Source organism: Akebia trifoliata, chromosome 1 (genome assembly GCF_017979445.1).
Source record: "Akebia trifoliata isolate Shusen 1 chromosome 1, ASM1797944v1, whole genome shotgun sequence".
Classification (NCBI taxonomy): Eukaryota; Viridiplantae; Streptophyta; class Magnoliopsida; order Ranunculales; family Lardizabalaceae; genus Akebia; species Akebia trifoliata.
The window spans coordinates 25,004,185-25,018,057 of NC_141375.1; positions in this window are offsets into that span (position 1 = coordinate 25,004,185).

Here is a 13,873-nt window from a genome sequence, read left to right on the forward strand (position 1 = left end):
TTTTTGTGTGTATGATCTCTCTGATGAGAAGGTCTACCTCACAAAAATCAGCCCAATATGAACCTTCTAACCCTATCAAAAGTGATTTAGAATGTTGACTGTCGATTTTTTTTTACTGTAAAAATATATTTTGAGAATTAAAATGAATAATATATCAAGATCAGAATTTTGTCATCTTCATCACAAGAAATGGAGATTCATCCAATATGTTAGTTATCGTAAGGATTGGTGCGTCATAAGTAAAAGTTGGAGCACTAGCAATGATTCTCGTATTATTTTAGAGTTAATTAGATGTATTTCTCCACCAAATATGGAGAATATTTGAGATACACCCCCATGTTTTCAAAGTGATGACATATCTTCTTGATCTTAGGAATACTAACAGCAAATTACCTAAATGTCTCCATCTTCAAAATTAGCAAAAAACCCATGATCTTTACCTTTGAAATAAGTCAACTTCGACCTCTTACACCTTTAGGGTAAAATTACTTTTGCGACATTCAACCTCTTGTACAAATTGTATTTTTTGCTTCCCCTGAATTCTTATTTTATTCTTGAGGTTTGAATGTTGAAATAGTTAGAATCTAACGAGTGAAGACGAGGGAAAAAAAATAATACTTTGGGTGAAGCTGATGGATCTTGGAGAGAAAAACAATACAAACTTTGTGTGCATCCTTGCATGGATTGTAAATATAATTTCATTAGGAAAATGTTGAACCGACTACTCTCGACATTGTGCTGACGTAGCAATGTCTCTAGAATCATAGATTTCCTCCGTGTATCTCAAGGAAACCCTACCACATTAGCAGTGTCGAGCATAGTTAGTTTAGAACTACTATTTCATTAGTAAGTATATTACAAGGAAAACTTTGTTTGTAGTTCTCTTTTAACATATCGAAGAAGTACGAGATTTCCTTGATATTTTTCATAATTAACATATTTTGTTAAGATTATTAACATCAATGTCACTAAACATGTTTTTATGAATATGAGTTATACTCTCACAAAAAAATATATATAAAAAAAAAAAGGAGATTGAGAAAATCTATTTTATGGAAAATAAAATAAATACAAGGGAACCCCATTTCAAACCCAAAGATCATGATCCCATTACAAGCCTTCCCCCACTTATAAAAAAAATGTTAAAAATACTCGCTTGAACATCTCGAATTATTTACTTATATATATATATTGGGGAGTATTCAAAGGACACAAGTGAAAAAAACATATGTAAAAACAAACATTTTTCAAAATATGAGTTAGAAGTTTCAGATTCAGTTGATTTTTTGTGTGGATGATCTCTATGTTGAGAAGGTCGTCCTCACAAAAAATCAGCCCAATCTAAACCATCAAAAGTGATTTAAAATGTTGACCGTCAATTTTTGACCAATAATTTGTAAATCACTTTTGATGGATTTATAAATTTTCAGATTAGTCTGATTTTTTTAAGATGATCTTTTCATCATAGAGATCATCCTCACAAAAAATTAGATAAATACGAAACTTCTAATCCATGTTTTGAAAAATGATTGTTTTTACATATGTTTTTTACTTATGTCCCTTGAACGCCCCCTAGACATGTGTGTGACTAATAATTTAAATTACGATCTCATGAAGATCATCTTCCTTGATAGAAAAATGTTATTTTATTCATTTTATATATGTCTTATTTGGATACAAAACTGAAGTAGTAGAATGTAGCAGTGGAAGACAGTAGTTTAAAAAAATATATAAAGTAGTTTCTCACTACTTAAAAAAAATAAAAATTAATGTATCATTTATTTTATAAGTTCAATTTCTTGGTATTAGGATATTATTTATAGTGGCCCCATAAAATTATATGGTTTTAAAATCAAAAGATTTAATTTAAATAAAATCAAATGCATGAAATACGAAAAAGGTTTATAGCTAATGACATTTGATTTTAGTGAAATCCCACTGACGAATAAAATATCAAATCCTTGTACGTTGATAGCTAATTATGATCAAACGTTAACTGTTGAGATAGACAGAACATAGGACAGATAAGATAAGGGTAGGAAATGGTCATGAGTTTTAATCCCGCATCAGACACTCATTTCCTTATCTCTATCCTTATGAGTTATTAGGCCTCTCCTCTTATTGTCAATGATTTTGAGTTGGACTATGATAAATCCTCAAATTTATCATGGTATGAGAACGGGTCTTTCTCTCATCTATGTCATCCAGTTCATATCTCCTTGTGCTTTGGCCCAACCCGGCTCACATGTGTGGAGATATGTTGAGTTTGGTCCACATCGGACACAAATTACCATGTCTCTCTCCTTATAAGCTCTTGGACTTCTCCAGTTATTGTCAATTGGTTTTGAGTTGAACCCCCAAATTTATCATTCAGTAGAAGGTTTTTAAATTTACATTGTAAAAAATGATATTTATATAATTTTAAAAACTAACCAAAGTGATTGGGGGTGTGCAACAATTTTCTTGGTTTTTGACCAAAATGACTTAAATTATATTATGTTTAACTATAAAGGTGGCGGCAATTGTTGGATCCAAAATTTGGTGTCGAAATACGAATTACTTCCTATCACAAAGCATCTGACTATCACCGTGGAAAATAGTATGTCATCTACATGTAGAATGATGATCATATAGTCGCTCCTGCCAATTTTACTATAGATACATTGATCCAAACTGATGATATAATCTCTTTACTTTGGTCCATTCTTAAAGACTAACTTAAAATGGCCTAAAAATTATTACAATATTTTTGTGTTACACGTCGGATTATAATTTTAGAATGAATCGGCAGACGTACTCCTCTATGTTTTGGTGAATATTTGAGATGCACTCCTATGTTTTGAAACTGATGAAATAATCCATTGACCTTGGTCTATTCTAAAAGAGTAACATAAAATGACCTAAATGCCTCCATCTTCAAAATTAGCCAATAGTTTTGATTTTTAACTTTAACCTCTAGGGTAAAAATATTTTTCCTAAAAGACTACAATCGCACTACAAGCAATCCAACATTTAAAAAGCACAATTATTTTGATCATTCCATATAGCCTAACAAATAATAAAAGAAACTAACAACAAATTAAAGTTTTTTTTTTTTTTTTTGCTTGTAAGAAAATACCACGATCTACAAAGGTTGCTACGTTATAGGTAAAAATTGATGTGTCCGTAGAATCTCTCTTAAAATATCGATCATAGCTAATTATGATAAGATATTGACCATTACAATAGATAAGAATTAGGGAAAAAACATACTTTAGGGTATGTTTGATTGCACATAGAAAATGGGCGTAAAATGAACTCCTTAAAAAAAAAAGAAGAAATTTTTAGGCTTTTGATTATGCATTTTCCCAATTTCTTGCCCAAATTAATTTTCTAGCTTCTAAGGGAATAGGGATACCCATTTCAACCCTTGGAAAATCATTTTTCCAACCAACTAATGTTATTAGTGGGGTGACACAAATGAGATGGAGGCTCGCACATATCCGTAGATGCTTTTTACTTGTATCTCGCAGAAAAGCTTCTACGGTTACATGCATGCCACCACGTCATTGTGTCACCCGTGTCCCCCTTTGTGTCACCCCAGTATGCCTCATCTAAAAATCATAGTTTTTAAACTCAAAAACTTGATTCATGTTGCATCTCCATGATGGTCATTTTGAGAACTTGCGAGTTGACTCGAACAAGTCAATTAAACTAAATATATCTTAAATTATAAACATTTAAAAATAATAAAATATTAAATTTTGTTTTCCCCCAAAAAATTTATGTGGGCGGATAACTTGGTCAATTTCTGATATATGACTAGGTGCATTTTTGAGTTGAGTCGACTCAACTAGTTGGTTCCATCAAATTATGTGGTCGAGTCGTCTTGGATGAGATTTAAAACCATGACTGACAATATATAAACCATTTTAATAAGAATAAACAATTATGAAATAAGATATATGCTCATTTTTATAAATATTTAAATAAATAAATAAAAAAAATGACTAGTTCGATAAATTTAGTAAAATGTATAGCTGTTATCGTAAAATATCCTCTGATTTTCGACCACGGAAGCTTTTGTTGTTCCAAGTATTTTTAATTTTCTCACTACGACGACCATCTGTATTGAATATTAGTATACTTTGAAGAAAAAAAAAATCATTAAAATTTTAATTTTAATTCAACCTTCACAAGATTAAGATTATTTAAATGAACTAATTATTGCAAGGAGGATCTATATTATGTAAATATTCAAGGACGATTGAACTTTTATCAAACATTCATGGTCATGTACAAGGGCAAAATTACTAGTCCAACTACATTTTTAAGGGGTTTGGTTAACATGTGCATTAAGGGTACACATTAAGAAGCATTAAAGACACCTCCAAAACTTTATTTTCCTATAAAAAATGGCCTTAATTTTTTTCCCTACCAAAAATACCCTCAAATACATATTTCCAAGGTGTATATAATTAGGGGTGTCAATTGAGCCTTTCAATCCGGCCTGGCCGACAAAACAAGGGCTAGGGCTTTCATATTGAGTTGCAAAGGTATGATCGGGCTTAATAATTTTTAGCTTATTATATTCGGGTTGCGGTAGGGCCTTACCCAGCCCCGTCCGCTGCTTAATATTATAAAAATATTTATAATATATTTAAGTATTATATTTTTCTAATAAAACATATTGCCTAACTGCTTAATTACAATTTAACTCTCATCTATAACTTTTATAGGTTAATAAGATATTAATTTCAACTTCAATTGGATAGTCTTCAAACATGCACAAAAAAAATTATTTCAAAAATACATTTTTTTCATTAAAAATAATAAATTTTAATCATTTTATTTGACTCGAATTCAGCCCGAGTCAAGTACAAGCCTGTTAGGGCTGGGCTAAGACTTGGTTTAGTTAGGCCCGATACTAATATAGTGATAGTCGACGTAGAACCCGCCCATTGACACCCCTATATATAATGCATCTTCACATGTGCCCCAAAATGAGTGGCGATCGAGTTCGATTTCTCGTTCCTATAGATAGGAACTTTGCATATGTGGTACATTTTGATTGGAAAATAAATGTATTGGGCTACGAGTACAGCTTGGTTACAAGCCCGAAGTATTTTAAACTCCAATTAAAATATGCCACATAGACACCATTCCTATTTGATAGGAACGAGGACCGGGATCAAAACGGGTCGATTTTCAAAACATCTATCAAAAGAACCATATATCCATTTTGATATTTATTTATCAAAATGGGTGATAACATTTGCAATTTTAGTGTTTTTTTTTTTTGCCTTCACGTGAACCTCAAATAAAAGCTCATACTTATTATTATTATTATTATTATTATTATCTTTTTAATTAAAAAAAATCAACTTATTTGTAATTTGAACTTGACAAGGGTACACTATTTATTAATGCCAATAAAGTAAATACTATTTTAGTAAATAAAAATAAAAATCCAAATGGATATATAATATTTTGATAAATATTAAAAAAATGAAATTGGGCCAGTTATTTCATTTTCATAGATCACCCAATATGATATCCTCATGGACTAATTAGAAAAAGTACAAGAATAGAATAAATATATTCTTTCAAGAAATGGGAACGAATTGGGAACATGGTTTCAGATCACGTCCAAGACTGAAATGACTCGCTTGAATCATCTTGGTATCGTCGAGGAATGAGTGAGATATCTTATGCAAATCACCTTGTTTCACAATCGAGATGACTTGAGGTGATATTTTAAAAATCTCGTTTGAGTCAGTAAAACTCAATCGAGTCAATCGAAATTTTGTATTTTTTGAGTAAAATATTTAATTTTTTATAAATAAGATATGATCTAGTGGCTAATAATCTTCTTCTCAATCTTATTTTATCAAAAAATTATTATTATTTACATGTAAATATATATTAATAAGTAATTGTAAATCTAGATAAAGATTTACCTCTTTAGTTTCATTATTACACCTAGACGTCCATGTTTCCATTATTGCATGAGAAATAAAGTATGCAGAAGGATTCCACGTGTCAACTCAACCGGATAGGATATGGTAGCAAGAAAGGAGCACTCAGCTGAAAGTTAGGTTCAATTGAAGTAATCATATAGTTTGGGAAAGTACATTGCAAAAATAAAATAAAAAATTGAAAAAGTGTACGGATCTTCAATTTCGAGCAGAGAGATTTATCGGGCTGACCTATCTGTTGCAATTTTATTACAAAAATTCTCTTACTTTATTAAGTTTGTTGATTTATCGGGTTGACTTATCTGTTGCAATTTTGTTTCACAAATTTTCTTATTTTGTTAAGTTTGTTGTTGAAACTAACCTTACTTTATGAATCATGCTACCATGGCTAAGTAATATTTTAAATCTTATTAAGGATTGTTGGGTGCATATGAATTATCAATCAAAAAACACAGACTTGTAGATTTCATGTAAGAACTCTGATTCAATATAATTTGTTTATTAAAAAAAAAACCTTTGAGCTTGATTGTAGGTGTTGAAAATGGTGGCTACTGAATTCCCAAATTTAAAACTAAAATTAAATAATGAAAAATAACTTTAATTTTTCTATTTTTTTTTTTTAATTCTTAGAATTTTGACCTTTTATAATTTTGTGTATCGGATCATGTTTTTGGATGCCACAAATTCATGTTGTTAGAATCCACTCCGAGGTATGTTAAGTAACAAATTAACGTCATAAATTTGAATTTTATGATATGGATCCCACTCAGGGTTGAGTCCAACTTTGAAGTTGACCTCCCGTTTTAAATTTTGAAGAAATCCTTTTTGTTACAAGACACATGGCATTTTGAATTTATTTCACGTCCCTACATTTTTGTCAAAATTGGAAACACCTCCTTGAAGGTGCCACGTGTAATCCAAAGAGGAGGGTTCCTTCAAAATTTTGAAATGGGCTGACCGCTTCAATGTTTTTTCCCTCAGGGTTTACTAGTAACAACTTTGATAAAGTGAGGTTTGTTGGGTAACAAACTTCATAAAGTTAGGCTCCCTTGGAGTTGTTAGAACTCTAAGGGAGTTTTTGTAATAAAAATGCAATTAGTTGGGTATGTTGGGTAAATCTCTCTTCCATGAATTTAATTAAGGGTTCGAGACTCTCTCAAGAATCTCTTAATGTTGAGCTTAAGTAAGATACACTTACATTAGAAACCAATTGAAAGAGAAAGGAATCAAGTTATACATAGAATGATAATAGATAAACTTAGTAAATTTCCAAATGGGAGAAAACTACAAGATTATAGGAAATATTTAAGAGATTTTCATGAATTTGCGAAGAACAAACTAGGAAGTGTAGATGCCCATGGGCCTAACTCATTTTCACAAAATCAGCTTGTAAGGTGAGGATTGCCCTAGTTTTATATATAACCCAAAGTCATAATACTCAAGCGATGTGGGACTATTGCTTACACTCCACCTCACATGTAACGTGTCTCTTACATCCCTATGGTTACCCACTTCGATACCATGTAAAATAATTGATTTGTTAAAAATTCTTGGATGATTATTATATAAACCAAATAAGGTATTTACAAACATATCAATAAATATTCTAGAATATCCTCCATCATAACCTTCCATTTGTGATGAGATACACTAATAATGATATAGTGTATCTCATGCATCTTATTCTCTAACATCTTCCTACAATTGCATGGTCATTTGAAGAAGGAATATGCAATTGGTTTTGTTGAATAATTATTTGATCTCATTAGCGGATATGTTCATTGATCTTCGAAGTGCCAATCGTGTTTGTTAGTGGTCATCATCTGTCTGTGAAGTCTATCATTGTCGCATCCCACTATTTTTAATCTGTTGGAGTCGGTGACTTAATAGATCAGATTTGTCATGATCTCTCTTAAAAACATAAAAAGTAGGATTGTGCAATTTAAATGAAAGAACGCTCGTTAGAGAAATTTTAGATATGAAAAACAAAAGATCGTGAGAGTTGTATATGTGAATTGGGGAGACTTGTAGAGATATGGAAGGAGGTGTGGTTTTTATTGAATAGAACTATAACAATAATAAAGGGAAAAAAAAAAGATATAGGTCCAGCAATGGTGATGGCGTCATCGTCGAAGAACGATGCACCAAGATCGATGTGCTGGTGGAGCTTAAGCTTTGATACCATGTGAAATAATTGATTTATGTAAAATTCTTAGATGATTATTACATAAATCCAATAACGTATTTATAAGCATTACATCAACCAAGATATATGAAAACTACCTAGTATAAATATATTAGAATATTCTAAACATTAATAAATATTCTTGAATATCACAACATTTTATTTGTGATGAGATACACTAATAATGATATAGTGTATCTTATGCACCTTAATACAATGCATCTTATTGTATATCAAGAAGAAAGGGAAAGTAAAGAATCTATGACTATATGTAATAATTATATTTTATTTTTATCAATAAGTATATTTTTAATGAGTTCAGTAACTTGGTGTTAGTAGGATTTGAACCTAGGTCTTTAGTATCATCATACAAAAACTTTACTAATTAAGCTAGCTGGCACCTGCTAAGTAATAGTACTAATGTAATGGACTTTTGATTGTTTTTTAATTCCAATTTTTTATTTTTGTTAATTTGATTGTCGGAAGGTCTTGGATTGAAAAACTCTTTTTAGTTTTTTAACTTTTTACAGAATTAGAAGGAGGATCTTCATTGAGATATGAATTTGGGGGTGAGGTAAAGATTTTTTTTACTTTCAATCTCATTTGAGATGAGATGACTCAAACAAGTCAACTTGATATCAAAGGGAGACGAGATGAAATAATAAGTTCTAATACCATGGATGGGAATTGAGAGAAATAACCTCAAACTCCAATATTTTGCATGTTTTAAAATTTCAATTTTGCGTCTCATGCTTGAACGATGACGAATATATTAGACGATGACATATGCATGATGGTGTCTGAGATGATTTTTATTTATTTTTTTAATCATGTAAGTGCCCCCAAGTCATCTAGCTCGATCTCCGACGATTGCATGGTTGTGAGTTTAGTTGCTATCTGACTTAGCAGAGTACACGATTTGAACTCCATTGCATTTTTTTCCAAAAGGATTTAGCTTACGAAAGATTATTTCTTTTTTCACACTTTTTAGGAAATGGACCCCATGTTTCACTTTTCATGAAACCTAACATATTGTCGGCTAATGCAAAAAGAACTTAAAAAAACCTTTAGGGCCCAACATATTATAATCAAAGTAGTCATGAAGACAATTAAACTAGAGAAATGCCAATGTGCAAGACGACATCACCATATTATTCTCCTTCAAGTTGATCAAAACCTATAATCTCAATCACATTAACCCAATCCAAAGCATTGACAAGTCAAAGTAAGCAATTGACCAAAACCCATCGAAATTTGTTTTTTTTTTCTTCCACAAAAATCATTCATTTGGTAGGCCGTTTAACAGTATTGATTATTATTTTTAGTTGGAAAATATTGATTGATCGTACGGTCACGAACACTCTAAATGTTGACAAATGCTGACCAAGTAAAGTACCATCATCATAAAATTATATTTGACTTATATATAGCAATATAAACCCCATAGCTTCCATGCAGAACTTATAGTAAGTGGGGTGGTTTGTGCTGTCCTTTCCTTAACCCCAATAAACCCGACCTGTGACCCCACTGGCTCACGCGCACATAAGCTGCTCTTATGGAAATTTAAGGTGTTACTCACTTACTCATGAGAGCCACTTGTCTTGGGTGTTCAAATCAAATATTATCAGATGGACCCTCTATTGTGGGACGATTCAATGAATTTGCCCTGTAATTTCAAGAAAAAATTAAAATTTTCTTTTGGTAAAAAAGATGATAATCATTATTGATCTCCAAATTTAAAATGCCTTGACTAACAATGGAAATGTTTCCAAGGATTCCAATTCAGAGCATATTCTTAAAGACTAATGATAAAACAAAGTAAAAGTTCATAATTTCTCATATGAATCGTGATAATCTAACTACCCCACATGGCAAACTCAATCGACTATCCTAACGTGACAAGTTCGGAAACAGTAGATCTACATTCCTTAGGATACATGGCTGCACTTCCCATATAAAATGTATCTCGAGGGAACCGTGTATCCCAAGGAGCACGGATCTATGGTTCCCGAACTTGTCATGTCACGGGAGTCGATTGAGTTTGCCACATGGGGTACTCCGATTATCACTACTATATATATATATATATCGAGAGAGAGAGATGATAATATGACGACCCCTTTTGACAAACGCCTTTATGCCCCCATCACAGAACCGTAAATCATTTGCCTTGGGATATGCAAAATCATAAATCTTTTTCTTGTGTATCCTAAGGCAATTGATTTACGGTTCTGTGATGAGGGCGTTTGTCAGAGGGGAGTTTCATATTATCACGGTTTATATATCTATATGGACAACGTTGATTGTCAAAATGAGAGCCAAAGTTATGTCCTATATGGGCTAAAAGTTTCATAATGAGTTGATGTTTTGTGAGGATGATCTCTATGGTGAGAAAATCCTCACAAAAATTTAGCCTATTCTGAAACTTCTAACCCCTCAAAAGTAGTTTTAAATTAACAATCTATGATTTTTCAACTTATAAATTGGAGTTAGAAGTTTTAGAATGGGCTGATTTTTTGTGAGGATGATCTCCTCACCATAGAATCCATCCTCACAAAAAAAAAAAAATTCATTCCAAAACTGTTAGCCTATATAAGACAAAACAATTTGGCTTTTGGCCCATATATTTCAAAACCCTAACGAGTTGGCTTAGTGGCAAGTCGAACCTTGATCATAAGCTCCTTCAGGAAGGGTAGGTCAAGGGTTTAAAACCCCACAAAAAAATGAAATCCTTGGGACCACCCTCTAAGGTCAGGTTGACTCAACCAATTGCATGTAAGACATCCGAGAGGGCAATGCGTGTGATTGTGGGACTAGTCTCACCCGAAAGGTGAGGATACAAACGATAAGCAAAATATATATATATAGGGTGGCGTTCGGAGGTCCTAAAAAGAGTTGATTTTTTTTAATGTATGGGTTAGAAGTTTCAAAACAGGCTGATTTTTTGTGAGGATGATCTCTATGATAAGGAGATCATCCTCACCAAAAATCAGCCCATTTCGAAACTCCTAACCCCATCAAAAGTGGTTTACAAAAATAAATGATCTACGATTTTTTAACTTGAAAACTAGGATTAGAAGTTTCAGAATGAGCTAATTTTTTGTGAAGATGATCTCTTCACCATATAGACCATCCTTACAAAAAACAGCCATTCCAAAACTTGTAACCCCTATTTTGAAAAATGTCTAGTATAATGTTTGACTTTCTTTAGGGCCTCCGAATGCTTTCCATAGATATATATTCAAGGAAAGAGTGCACTTTCATTCAAGAATTGATGAAAAACACTACATTACAACATATTTTCCACGTAATAACTTCTAGAGTTAAAAGCCGAGCTTTATTAATTAAAGTTTTCATATGTTTCTTTACGATGAGTTTAAAACTAAATAACAAAAAATTATGTGTATTTACTTAAATCAATCAGTAATGAAGAAATATATATAGTTGATTTAATATGGAAATAATTACCAAAGAGTTAAGTTCCAAACTCAATCATCATTATCATTGTCATTGTAAGCCTTCATTATTATCATTGTAAGCTTTGTCAACAATTTTTTTAGTCGATTGTTACTTCTGTGTTGTTAGAATAGAAAAGATAAACAAGAAATAAATAAAATAGTAAAATAATGAATAACAAAAAATTACCGATTGGACTCAATTATTGATTTGAATAGAGTGAGGTTTGTATTAAATACAATAGCCTTAAAACATATTTCACCTCTCCAATGTGCTAGTAGCCTCTAGATGTCTGTCTCCGGGAATACAAGAAATATTTTTAAGGACTCACGAATAATCTCAAAAAACATAAGGTTTAAAGTAACAAAAGATAGAATAAATGGGAATTTATAGAATTATAAGTGTCTATCCAATAAAGTTTTGGCAAAAATGGGTCTTTCACATGAGGTTTAAATCCGATTTGCAATCCCCCTGTGCATGATGCATGTGCACTAAGGTTTTTTGGACCAAGGGCTTCAAATCCCTTTTAGAACCCATGGGCCCTCACGTGTATGTGGGTTTGACCTGTATCTTTCTCACACTTACTATAATATGTCAGAACTTTTATATAAAAGTTACACTCTTTAGTTGTTTCTGTTCAATGTGAAACTAAAATTTTACACCACAACTTATAAACAAATCACTTAACTATTATTTTCACTTTTTTACTTTTACTTTTACTTTTGCTTTTACTTTTATTTCCACTTCCATCCAAATATTAGGATAAATCCAACGTTAATCCAACACGATAAAATACCAAAATGAGTTTCAATGAATAAATCATTACTAGAAAGATTCCTTGCATGCACAAAACTTTTCTTCGATCATTATCTTTTGCAAGACTACGTTAATAACATTTCGTAGTCATAACAATGAAAACAAATGAAAAATTTACAACTATCTCAATCGTACAGAAATTTAAATGATTTATTGAGATTTTTAAGCTAGCTTGCTTTATGAAATCGTTGATAATGATGATGTGATTAAAAAAGAAAAAGAAAAAGAAGCAGCCTAGACAATCATCTATGATTTTTTTGAATGTGTAAGAACCATAGACACTTTTCACTGAGATACGAGTCAAAAACATCTATGGTTCCTACACACTTTTACGGCATGATGTGCGATATAAGGTACAGTCCTGAGCTTACTCCAGCACCACTCATTTTTTTTAAGGGAAGGCCAAAGGAATAATTCTACTATTGGAATTTTCTAGTGTTTGAGCATCAACTGTAACAAAGATAGAAGGAATTAAAAACACAAAATTTTTAGGCTTCAATATAGATTTCTTAAGTAGTCATTTGATTGGAACTAAGACTATCTTTATCTCTCAGTCTACCTATAACATGGTTTGAAACTAATATTTTCAATTTTTATTATTTGTAGTTATCTTCGAAAATAACCATGACCTATTAAATTAGGAGTTTAATGAATTTATTTTATTTCAATTTATTTAAAATATTATTTTAGAAAATAAGTAGATATTTAAATTAAATATTTAACAAATCAATACATACTTATTTTTAAATTTTAATTTAATATTTCATTGCTCATAGTACATTAAAACTTGGCTAACACAACTAAGTAAGCCACATCATGCATACAACAAAACTTAAAAGGTTGGCATAGTGGTAATGCTAGCAACATGGGTTTGTTCCCTCTAATCGTGTGTTCAAAATTGGGTGGTCTTCTAAACTATTAACCTCGTTGCATATTGAAAAACTTCAATGATAGGGATTGATCCTACCCCAAAATGAGTGGGATTATCAAAAAGGTCAATTTTTTTTTTATAAAGTTTTTTGATATGATAGAAAAATCATAACCATCCGATCATACACTTACTTGATCTTAATTACATTATTTCTTATCCAATACACTTTTCTTTATTAATACAACTATCACGTAATGTTGATAAAATATTATCAATTGTCAACATTAGCAGCTTTTTAAAATATTAAATTTTTTTGTAATTATTTGGGCATTTACCCTTCCAAACAAATACAAATAGGAAAATGTTGGAGTGACGATAAACTTCACATTGTTTCACACATTATTGACTTAGATGTGGGTACGGAATCGTAAATGCTTTTCATTGAGATACTGATGAGAAGCATCCATGTTTACATGCACACCTCCACGTCAGCCATGTGTTAAATTATGTCAATTTTAATGTCACTCCAGTACGACTCAGATAAAAATATGGGGATCTAATATGCAACGACGGAAGTTGCATGTGCGA